The 12,812-nt window shown below is 36.5% G+C and overlaps 1 protein-coding gene across 1 annotated transcript in view; it reads right to left on the reverse strand.

The window, feature by feature from the left end:
- INTS9 (integrator complex subunit 9) overlaps nucleotides 1-12,812 on the reverse strand; it is a 95,047-nt gene that overhangs the window by 71,167 nt on the left and 11,068 nt on the right. The gene's annotated exons all lie outside the window — the stretch shown is intronic.

The raw sequence follows: 12,812 nt of genomic DNA on the forward strand, positions 1-12,812 counted from the left end.
TTTATATGGGGTGTGCCCTGTGTCACCTATTGTAATTTGCTGCTCTGAAAAAGAGTAAAGAAGAGGGAAAAGACCTTTCCCTCATTTTTAAAGTCACCACATACAGCAAAGCCCGGAAAATAGAGGGACTGATGCTCTTAATCCCTTGACAAGTACATTCTTCCTTTCCAATTTTAGGTACAGGCCCAGCACCAGAGTAATGTGACATCAATGCCCGGTCCCACGTGGCCACAGCAGCTCAGGCTAAGTCTTCCCAGGTATTTGCTGCTTTGCTGGTTCTGTCACAGAATATATGTCCTACTTTTCTCTAGAGGACATTACAGGGACTGGTGATTAAAAAAAACACATATATTTTTTATTGATTTCACAGAGGAAGGGAGAGGGAGAGAGAGAGATAGAAACATCAATGATGAGAGAATCATTAATTGGCTGCCTCCTGCACACCCCCTACTGGGATGCCCTTGACTGGAAGAGAATCCAGGACCCTTCAGTCCACAGGCTGATGCTCTATCCATTGAGCCAAGCCAGCTAGGGTGGGACTAGTGATTTTTTAAAGCTGCATGTTCTAAGAAGGATAAGGCCAAGATCCAAAAAGAGTGTGAGTATTTTGCAAGCTCCTTTATTCCAAGTTTATGTATGATGATTACATTTCCCAAACCAAAATTCGCAACTCATGGTCTGAAAGAGTACAAAGTTGCTTATAATGAAAACAGCACAATTATTTAAAACTAGAGGTTGTGCATGGGTGGGGTCCCTCGGCCTGGCCAGCGATCGAAACCTATGGGGGGCCGGCTGGCAGGGGGAAGGGACCCAGGGAGGTTGGCCGGCCGCCCCCCCCCCATCAGGGCCTATTGGGGGGGGCCTGCTGGCAAGGGGGAGGGACCACGGGAGGTTGGCAGGCTGGGTGGGGGGGAGGGGTAAGGGGCCACAGGATGTTGGCTGTGGGAGCACACTGACCACAAGGGGGCAGCTCCTGCATTGAGTGTCTGCCCCCTGGTGGTCAGTGCGTGTCATGTCGACTGGTCATTAGATTGTAACAGTTGCTTAGGCTTTTATATATATAGATTGTAATTGTCCTTAAAAAGTCCAGGAAGCATGATTTGGGTAATTATACTTTGCATAAGTTCATTCTTTGATAGGTATCAGAATTACAGAATACCCCATCCTCCCTACAGTTGCCCATTGCTAGCTTGTTCTTATCCCTATCTAAGAATTATTTGTTAAACTGTCTCAAAATGAACACAAAGCATCATGTTAAACTTGCCACAAATAAGCCAAATGTTCTGAAAGGAGCTTTCCTACATTTTCCCTTTTAAAAAGAAATCAGACATTCAGAAAAACCTAAGAAGAAATAAAATTAACTGTATATAATGGTTATCGCTGGGTGGAAAGATAGGGTGTAATTTTCTTTCTGCTTTCTGTATTTTCCAAACCTCTGACAATAAGCATTTATTACATTTGTATAATTAGAAAAAAATATGATTAAAACAAAACTGGAAATCTAGCCAGCAACACTGAATCACCACATTTTTCTTATCTTCATTTTTAACTCTAAATTATGGATAACAGGTTACGCCAGAAGGCAGAAGATTAACGTGCAAAAGCTGCTGCTCAAAAGATTTGAGGCAAGAGAATTTAGCTGAAAGACTACAGTTGCTTCTGTCACACAAGGATAAAGAAAGGTGAGGAGCAATTTATAAGGGCCATAACTGAATGGAAGATTTTCAGAGCATCTACTAACAGAGTGCCAGACCTTGCTCTCACTAGTTCCATTTTTATGGATGAGGAAATTGAGCTTCACACAGTTGAGTGGCTTGTCTGAGAAGAACCAAAGACTCGCAGCGAAGTCCCCTGACTCTAAAAATCCCACTCATGTTTCCTAAATAGCACCGCTCACTTTGTGGATCAACAGTCTCCTGAGACACACAGCGTCTGGCCCAGGTTCACACAACCAGTAACTGAGGCACCGGCAAGGTTCCTGAAGTCTGCCTGTCTCCAGTGATGTTCTCTGCATGTACCTAGTACGCTGCCTGCAATCACTATAAGACCAATACACAGAAGTATTTACCAATCATGTGATTTCAATTTTAAAATTAGAAGTGAATCTACATTACAAAAAGTTTGAAAAATAATAAGAAAAATTGTAGCCGCAATCATTTTTCTATTCCCTGTCTTTTTTGTCATATCTGTAAAGGCTGTAATTTTAGTACCCATACTGCTCTGCATGCTGCTTTTAAAACACACGACGACTATGTTTTTTATCTATGGTGCATCATACTTCATTTTTATTGGCTGCCTAAGTAAATACACCATCACTTGTTTAATCATTCCCTTACTGTTGAACATGTAGTGTTGCTTCCACTCGCTCTATTACAAACATGGCTGTGGTGATCACTTTAGTGCTTAAGGTTTTTTTCCATACTGGACTATTTTTTTTTTAGAGGATTCCCAGAAGTGGCATTAACTAGGTCAAAAAATATGAGCATTTTATGGCTCTTGAAATATATGCCAAAATGCTTTCCAAAAATGGTTGTACCTATTCACAATGTCATCAGTAATATATCAGAAGATCTGTTTTGCTGCTTATTCCCATCAGCATTACGGTCACAACCATCTAGAATCTACACCAAAATGCAGCTATAATGTTAGTAGTAGCTGTCCAGAAGCAATTAAAGGGCCCTAAACAGGCAAGTCGACTACCTGAGAGGCAGTTTGGAGAAATGATGAAAGCAGGGAGTTTGAAGTAAGATTGCCTGTGCTCCTATCCTGGTGGTGTTCGTTATTGACATGTGATTTGGTAAAGTTACTTACCTTTGCAAAGACACAATTTCCTCATATGTAAGATGTAGTAATAAAGCTGCCCTCCTAAAGTTGTGAGGACTAAATGAATGAATAGCACCTGACACAGGGCCTGTGCTCACTATTAATTTCTATAGCTATAGAATCATTAAGGGGCTAAAGAGGCTACCTAAATTTGGGGAGAACAATTTGCAGCATTTTAGAGAAGCAATTCTATTCTAGAGTGGCATTCACTAATGTCTTAGACTAGGTAAAGCAAGTGAACAATTTTACAAATACTGTCTGTTGCTAGTTTGCCCTCCAGGAAGATACAGTCACTGCATACAGAGTGAACAGTCTAGCCAAAATAAGGTTCTACAATTTTTTTCCAACCTTAACAAGCACATAGCAATGCTTTTATGTTAATTTTATTTCTAAATAACAAAGAGTTAAAGTGAATCAAAGAGTTTTATAAGATACAATAAATCTCACAACTTTGGACTAAAACATTATATGTCCTCCTTTTCCTTAGTCATGGTTAAAATAATTTAATATAGCCCTGACTGGTTTGGCTCAGTGGATAGAGTGTCGGCCTGCGGACTGAAGGGTCCCAGATTTGATTCTGGTCAGGGGCATGTGCCTTGGTTGTGGGCACATCCCCAGTGGGAGGTGTGCGGGAGGCAGCTGATTGATGTTTCTCTCTCATCGATGTTTCTGACTCTCTATCCCTCTCCCTTCCTCTCTGTAAATCAATAGAATACATTTAAAAAAATAATTTAATATACATAGTTATTAAGATATGGTGTTTATTACGTGTCAGGCACTCTGCAGAACTTTACATTTAGCTCCTTTAATCCTCCCAAGAGTGCCATGACATAGTAATAATTTTCCCATCTTATAGGTGAAGAAAATAAGGCACAGAGATTATGAAATTGCACGTTACAAAGCTGTAAGGGTGTGCCAGGACTTAAACCCAGGACAGTGAGACCCAGAAAGTGTACACTTAACTACCACATCATGCCATGCTACACAGAAAGAAAGGAATTGTCAGAGACCCCCCAAAACCATGCAGAGATGATATGTCCCAAAAGGCCATCTTTTAAGTTGATAAAGAATGTAGATTGAATTTATAGTCTTGTTGTGAACAATGAAAATTAAGATAAAGCAAAGGTCCCAATTAGATTAAATTATTAAATTGGTCTGCAATCCATCACAAGCAGTAATTTTCTTTTGCTGGGTTTTCCCTTCCATTCAAAAAAAGGTGATAGTATTCTCTCACTACAAAGTAGTGTTACTGCTGAAACTGCCTCTAAATATGTTATGGGACCTAAAACCATTAGGTTGAGTTAATGCCAAAAGCTCTTTAATCTTGTTTGGGAGAATTGCACAGCATCATAAAGGGGCTGGTTTTCCTTAAAAAAAAAAAAAAAAAAAAAGGCAATAGTGTTAATGAAGTAAGCTGTAAATGACATCACCAATTTTCCCCTTTCTTTCCTTTCTCTAAACCCGTGGTCGGCAAACTGCGGCTTGCGAGCCACATGTGGCTCTTTGGCCCCTTGAGTGTGGCTCTTCCACAAAATACCACGGCCTGGGCGAGTCTATTTTGAAGAAGTGGCGTTAGAAGAAGTTTAAGTTTAAAAAATTTGGCTCTCAAAAGAAATTTCAATCGTTGTACTGTTGATATTTGGCTCTGTTGACTAATGAGTTTGCCGACCACTGCTCTAAACCAACGCATATGTCCACTGTGGAGATCTATGAGCAGAGAAATGAAGATCAATTTGCTTTTCTCACTGGCAGTAAAATAAAGAAGTGAGTTTGGTTGTCTCTGATTCATATATAGCATTAAAAAAAAGACAGTTTTAGCAAAATAATTTTTGTGCAATGGTGTTGCCTCCTGGTACAATATTAGAAAACCTATTAGTATAATTTAAACATAAATGAATATAGGGTAAAACAAATTTAATGGATTCAGAAAATGTATTTGAAAAATTCCAACACTGACTCAAGGCAACACTGATTTCAAGCTATAAATGGAAGGGTATTTTCTTTAATCTGATAAAGGGTTCCTAACCAAATCCTACATCATAGTTAATGATGATGCATGAGAAACAGTTCTGCAAGTCAAGAACAAAATAAGAATACCCACTATGACTGCTTAAATTCAACACTATACTGAAAATGCTATATGTGATAAGACAAGAAAAATCTATAATAATAAAAGCGTAATATGCTATTTAGATCGGACGTCCTTCTGGATGAAGCCGGGGCTTAAAGGGAAGCCTGGGTCCCAGGTGCCAGAGGGAAGCTGGTGCCAGCAGCAGGGGGAAGGAAGGCCTACTCTTGCACGAATTTCATGCATTGGGCCTCTAGTAAAAGATAAAATGTTAGAAATAGAGAAATAAAACTGTCATCATTCACAGATGATAAAATTAGAAGACATTCAGAAAGCACACTATTACAATTAATAAGGCAGTTCATCAAGGTTGTTGGGTATAAGAATTAACATACCAAGAGGGAAGGTAGGGGAGGGTGGGGATAAGGGAGATAGATCAACCAAAGGACTTGTGTGCTTGCATATGAGCCTAACCAGTGATCACGGACAACAGGGGGGTGGGGGCATGCATATGGAGGGGTTTGGGATGGGAATGGGGGGTGGGGTTTGAGGACAAATATGTGATACCTCAATCAATAAAGTAATTAAAAAAAAGAATTAACATACCAAAATTAACTGAGTTCCTATATGCCAGCAATAAACAAGTAGTAAATGCAAATAATAAAATAGAGTATCACTTACATAGCAAAAAATTAAATGTATCATAAAATAAAAGTTAAAAAAAGAAGTGCGAAATCTTTACCAAAAAAATTTATCTATAAAGCTCCACTTAAAGATAATGTTAACTGAACAGAAAATAGACTATTACAAAAAAATAGGAGTTTTCACTAATCTATTTTTTTATAGAGTTTAAGAATCATATGGATTAGGTAAAAAAAAATTAAAGAGCTAAGATTAGGTTAAAAAAAATAAAGAACAATGATCAGAGAGTATTTAAATTTTCTAATATTACAACTTAGTATAATGTGATTAACAGTAGGATATTGCACTGGGATAGCTAATGGACCAATTAACTAGGAATAAACTTCAAAAAAGAGGCACACATATATCTTGGACTTTGACATATGATAAAAATAGCACTACCAATATATGGTGCTGGGAAAGTCTGTAACCCATTTGAAAAAATTACTTGAGAAATAGAAATGAGGAAGCAAGAGTGGTCAATAAATGAAGATATGAAAAGATGCTTGATCTCACTATAATCTGGGAAATACAAACCTTAGGTTGGCTAAAATTAAACAGACTGTAATACTAATAAGTATTGGGAAGAATGTAATCTATATATATAAAAGCCTAAGTGACGTTACGACCGGTCAACCGACCAGTCACTATGACACGCACTGACCACTAGGGGGCAGACACTCGACACAGGAGCTGCCCCCTGGTGGTCAGTGCACTCCCACAGCCAACCTCCCACGGTCTCTTTGCCTCCCATCCCCACCCCCCCAGCCACCAGCCACGATCGCCAGCCAGGTGGAGGAACCCCACCCGTGCACAGATTCACACACCGGCCTCTAGTAGAGTATAAACTGGTAGAACACTCTGGAGAACAATCTGGCAATACCTAAAAATGCTAAAAATATACATACTTTAACATATACTAAACTAAAAAAAGCATATCTGGGTATGACACACAGCTACTAACTTGAGGAAAGTAGTAACCTCTGGTGAGGGAGAAAAAATGAAGGTTGTTGATCTTAGCTTTAGTTATAACTTGTCTTTAGAGAGGGGAGGGCAGGAAGGAGATCTGATTCTCCTCACCTCCCAAAAAGGGCAAACTATTAACATCTACCTAAGGGTGTCTTTTCTGTATTGTCATTAGATACTTCCGCAGACATCAGAATTATGTAATTATACCTTTCCTACTATTGTGAAAATCTGAAGTGTTATTTTCCTTATGACAAAAGTCTCATGGTACAAAAATAGAATCTAAGAGGTCATAATGGATAAACATTTTAGTATTAGTATAGCATTTACTAGGTATATTTGTTAATTTTCAAGGAACTGTGCTTGGTAGTGATAATGGTCTATAATTTTCATTTTGATATCTCACTTATCCTGATGCAAAGTGCACAAGACTTAAAACTACTGAAATAGCAATGAAATGGGATAAAGTGCAAATACTACCTCGTGAGAAGGATGATTCAACAATATATGATCTTGGGGAAAGGGGAGAAACAAAGGTAACTCCTAAATTTTTAAATTATTGAGATTACTTCGGTATTTTTAATGAACTTCTTGATACTATCTAGTCTTACAAATTTTGGCAAAACACTTCTCTAACAAGACCAGGCAAAGCTTTATAATTTTATGGTAAATTTTTCAACTGATATAAATAATTATCTATTTACTAGAAATGTCATATTAATATGATAGCTATATTTATAAATATACATATTCATAAAAATACACATCAATGCTGACATTTGAAAAGGAATTCTAAAAATAAAAGTGGACCTTAGGTTAGACTGGAATAGGAATTGAAAATTTCATTGTATGAATCACCTTCACTAACAATAAAAATTATTGACAAATATTTTCTATTTAATACTTAATTAGCTCTTTCCCAACAAGTGAATAAAGTAAATCTTGTTGATGCCAACTCAATTGTCAAGGCTCAAGATCACACAGTTAATAACAGACAGAATTCGCACTCAAATCAGCACAAGTTCCAAGTGCTTTCTCTTAAATCATTCCAACTAATAGGAATAAGAACAACTTTGACAGTGCACTATGCTAAGAGTGACAGATTTAATATGGATAGAAGAGTTGGATAGGACAAAACATCAAAGAATCTTAGAAATAACTGTGACTCTAGTTTTTTCTAGTCATCTTTTCTAACTGCTCCCTCAATATTGTTTCCCTATTGTGCCACTATCAAACCCCTGCTAGATTACCTCTAAGGCAGACAACTTGGAATAGACTGATAAGGGAGAGCATTTGATTAGTCCATTCAGACTACTGACATTCGATTCCATGTCTCCAGAAGCTGTACACTAGTGTATTTTAATACTTTTTAAATGTTCTATTTCCTAATGATAAAATCCACACGTGTGTGTTTTTAATTTAGTTTTTTTCCCCATAGTCTACCTTATACTCACCAGATTCTTAGCTTCCACAAAAATCATAAAATACTGGGGTTAAAGGGGCTTTGAATTAAAAATGGATCATAAAATTAAGAGTAAAAGCTAAAATAAAACTTCTGGAAAAGCACTGTTCAAAAGAAATACAATGCATGCCACACACAATTCTAAAATTTCTAGTAGCTAAATTAAAAAAAAAAAATAAAAGGAACAGGTTTAAGTTACTTTTAGTAATATATTTAACCCACTAATCTAAATTCTCATTTCAATGTATAATCAATATAAAATTTTATTCACATTTTTTTTACATTACTTGTTTGTACTAACTATTTTTTTAAAATATATTTTATTGATTTTTTACAGAGAGGAAGGGAGAGGGATGAGAGCTAGAAACATTGATGAGAGAGAAACATCGACCAGCTGCCTCCTGCACACCCTCCCTACTGGGGATGTGCCCGCAACCAAGGTACATTCCCTTGACCGGAATCGAACCTGGGACCTTTCAGTCCGCAGACCGACGCTCTATCCACTGAGCCAAACCGGTTTTGGCTGTACTAACTCTTTAAAATCTGGTGTGACCCTTATACTTACAGTGTATTTCAATTTGGATGCTAAATTTTCATCTGAAATATTTGATATGCATTTAGATTTCATAAAACTTACAGTTGAAAAAAGTAGCCTCCACATATCCAAGTTCTTATGTACATATCTAAAATTTTTTCAATAACTGAATTGCATGTCAATCTTTAAAAAACAAATTAATTAAATTTAGATACAACTTAAAATTCAGTTCGTCATACTAACAACATTGTGAGTGTTTAATAGCCACATGGAATTAGTGGATACTATATTGGAAAAGGTAACTCTAGAAAAACAGGAAAATCTCTGTGCCTTGGGTTGGGCAAAAATTTCTAAGATTAGACATAAAAAGCAAGAACCATAAGAGAAAATCTATAAATTTGACTTAATAAAAATTTAAAACTTGTTCTTCAAAAGACATTCTTAAGAAAATGAAAGATAACTCACACATTAGGAGAAAATACTTGCAAAATGCATATTTGATAGAATACAGAAGATAAAAAGAATTCTTTCAACCTGAGAACACAAACAATGAAATAAAAATGGGCAAAATATATGAATAGGCATCTACTGAAAAAGACATATGAATGGCAAATTAAAAGATCCTAAACACTAGTCCTTGGAGAAATACAAATTAAAACCATAATAAAATGCCACTGCATTCTTACTAGAAGGGTCAGAATTAAAGATTGACAAGTTGGAAACCTCATACACTACTAGCATAATGCTTTTGAGATTCATCTTTGTTTCTGCAAATACCATTCGTTTTTATTACTAAGAAATATTCCATTTATAGATGTACCACAATTTGCTTATCCATTCACAAGCTGATGGATGTTTGGATTGTTATTTTCAGTTTTTGATGATTATGAATAAAGCTGCTATAAAATGTCACATACAGGTTTTTGTAGGAGCATATGATTTTATTTCCCTTGCATAAGTACTTAAAGAGTGGGATTGCTGGGTTATATATGTTCAACTTTATAAGAAACTCCCAAACTGTTTCCCAAAGTGGACAATTATTTTTAGCTTAAATAAGCCAGTCAGATTTTGTTGCTGGGCTGTGTACTATAGCATCCAACATCCCTTTTAACCTAGGCATAAAGTATTAGTTCTAACTGTGCTTCTAATTTGGTATTAGCCCACATGAATCCCTAAATTCTTTGGGCCTCAAATTTCCTCATCCACCATTTCACTGGGGCAACCAAAATCCTTGGTCTTTTATATAACCTGCCAACAAGCCGTGTCTGTGCCACTGTGTTCTTTTACAATTCACTTTCTGAAAGTATAAAAAATTACATGATTTATAAGCTGGAAGGAATTCCAAGATCATCTAGTCCAAATACCTCTTTTAAAAATGAAGAACCTCGCTCTTCCAAGGCTTGTGAGCTTTCCTCTCCACCAACACTAGAGTATACACATTCAATGACATAAATAAATGTAGCTCACTAGGAGACACTCCATGCCCAAACAGGGTATATAACATTCGTAATGTGTCAGGGAAAGAGGGGAGTACTGAGACTCCTTGCCTTATATACCTCACCACCCTGAGTTAAATTGCTTTCACTGAGCCAAATTTGCCTAATTTGATACTATTATCCCTGCTAAGAATTTTGGGCCAGGCCCTGACACACTCAGAGACTTCTATAAATACATTTCAATTTTATTTGGTAATCTTTCACTTATTCCGCTTTATATCTTGATTCTATCTTGCAGGAGAGCTGTTAAATGTGTCAATCATACTCACTGTCAAAATGACTACACAGCTGGATAAAAAAAGAGGGTAATTTTCCCCTTGAGCAGAAAATCTGCAGCATGCATGGTGAACACAGAGAAAGAAGTCACTTTCTGGTTGGAAAGTGGCTAAACACCATGACACCTATGGTAGCGCCTGCCTGCTTATCCTGTCCTCTGACTTGGCTTTTCATAAAAATGAGTAAAGAAGCAGAAAAAAGCCTCTCCCCACGCCCCCTGCCCCTCCCACACAGAGAAGCTCAGATAGAGTGAGAATGTTGACAGTAAACATTAAGGATGAGAGAGGGGAAGCAGCAGGGGCTGACTTGGGAATAAATACTGCTGGCTGTCTGGCACCAGAACTTTAAAAATGTTAGAAAGTAATTATAGTTGATAAAGAAAAGTCCACAGAGCTATGTATATGACATCAAAGTATTTTTTAAAATTCACTGGAAGCACATACAGGTTGTCCCCCAAAAATGTATACACAGTTTAACAGCTGATAGCTCAACTTTGAAAATGAAATGTATTTTAATAAACACTGCCTTTATAATTATTCAAAGTGTGCGCATACATTTTTTTGGGGGGATACTCTATATATACCAAACTGGTAAAAGTGGTTACTGCTGGGGAGAGGGTGGTTGATCATATTGGAACCTTCACTGTTTACTTTCGATACTCTGTACACTTGACTTATTTTTTTAAAAAACATGAACCAGATTTCTTTAAAGAAGATTTTTTTTCCATTTTTTTGAATAAAGAGTAATTAACATAGAGATTTCTATTGGCAACCAAATTTTAAAAGAGGTGGAGAGGGAAGGAAATAAGGAAATGGGAGGTAGAAGGTAAGGGTAGAAATAGTTAACAATAATAAATTAATAAGTACTACTCTAATCTAACCTTGCATTGAAACTATGTATATATCTATGATCCAAAGCAAAAGCTGTATCCCACCCACTACCAAAAAGACATTGTATTAAAGGTCATATATGATTCACCTATGCACTGTTTTTTTACCTTTGTTCTATAGTATTTGTTTTACTTGTGATTGGTTTTCAGGTGTTTAATGACCCAATATTATGTCCTATAAGAAAAAATACACTAAGGCTGATAAAAGTGCTAGTAAGAAGCAATATATGATTATGATGGAGAAAGGTAAAGATCATTTTAAAAGGAGAAAAAAGTATGAAAATGATAAGTATAATATTGGGATGAATTAAATAATAGTAAAGGCAATTTAAGAACAATGGTATTGAAAATTTGCAGCAATGACAATGAGCAAGAAAGTAGAAAAAAGGTTAACAAAATGCTATAAAACTTGTAAATGGCTAAGAGAATCAGGCTGAGAATGGCTGAGATTATGTTGAGTTAAAGGAGCCGGACACAAGTAAGTACATACATGGATTAACAACTAGATAATTTATGTTTGTTTTACGGTATGGAAATTATATACCTATACATATATCCACACCCTGAGGACGGCATCACACGTTCCAGTGATTTACCTATATTCAACCTGTCAATGTGACTATGTATTTATCATAGAATATCCTATGTATTTATTTATCAGTTCTGTAGAAATAGGATCCTTCCAAACTTTCTCAATAAAGACGAAAGTCAAGGAATGCACTGAGTGTCTCTGTTCTCTTTTGCCATCTGGGCACTCATCTTACATGGTGCCCATCAAATGGTCCCATTGGTTCTCCAGATCCCTTTCACATTCTGATGTATTTATGAATTCTGGTACTACTTATGAGGTCTTCATAAAGTGCTTAGAAAAATCTTGTTCTAAGTAGGTAATTCTGACTTTGCTTTGATACATTTGCTAAGCATGCTGATGCTTCCTGTTTTGATTATATTTCACTTTTTGAAAATATTTTCTATAACTGCAATGAATTGTACTTTTTTATTTCTGAACTCCTTTGCCTGATTCCAAAGGGATGATGAATAAGGCTCCAGGTGTTTAAAATTCTTACTTTAAGCTCCTAAACTTTGTTACTGTCCAAAGCACTAAGTCTCATATTTAAAATCCACCACTGTGGCTTCAGTATACCCTTCTAACTTCTACTTCTAATACATTCACTAAGTCTGCCCCTGGTCCCAACTGCAGTGATCTAGTGCTCCAATCACATGTACAAATCTTTCACATGTTAATAACACATGCTGAATGAAACTGTTGATATTCTGAATAAGGAGGATGTGAGAAAACAGAAATGTGCCCATTTTTGTACACATTGCTATAGAGCTGAATGTCTCATTCTGAATCTTTTTTTAAACCACTTTATTAAGGTATGATTGACATGTAAAAATGCACTGAAATATATTTAGTGTACATAACTCGATGAGTTTGGGGATAAGTATATACCCATTAAACCATCACCACTGTCTAGGCTATCCATAAACATCCATCACCTCTCAAAGTTTCCTCTCACTTCCATTATTATTATTTCTTGTGTGTGTATGTGTGTCTAATTGCTTTCTTTTTTCTCGTTAATCCTTACCCAAGGATATCTTTTCCATTGTGT

Source organism: Eptesicus fuscus, chromosome 6, assembly GCF_027574615.1.
Source record: "Eptesicus fuscus isolate TK198812 chromosome 6, DD_ASM_mEF_20220401, whole genome shotgun sequence".
Classification (NCBI taxonomy): Eukaryota; Metazoa; Chordata; class Mammalia; order Chiroptera; family Vespertilionidae; genus Eptesicus; species Eptesicus fuscus.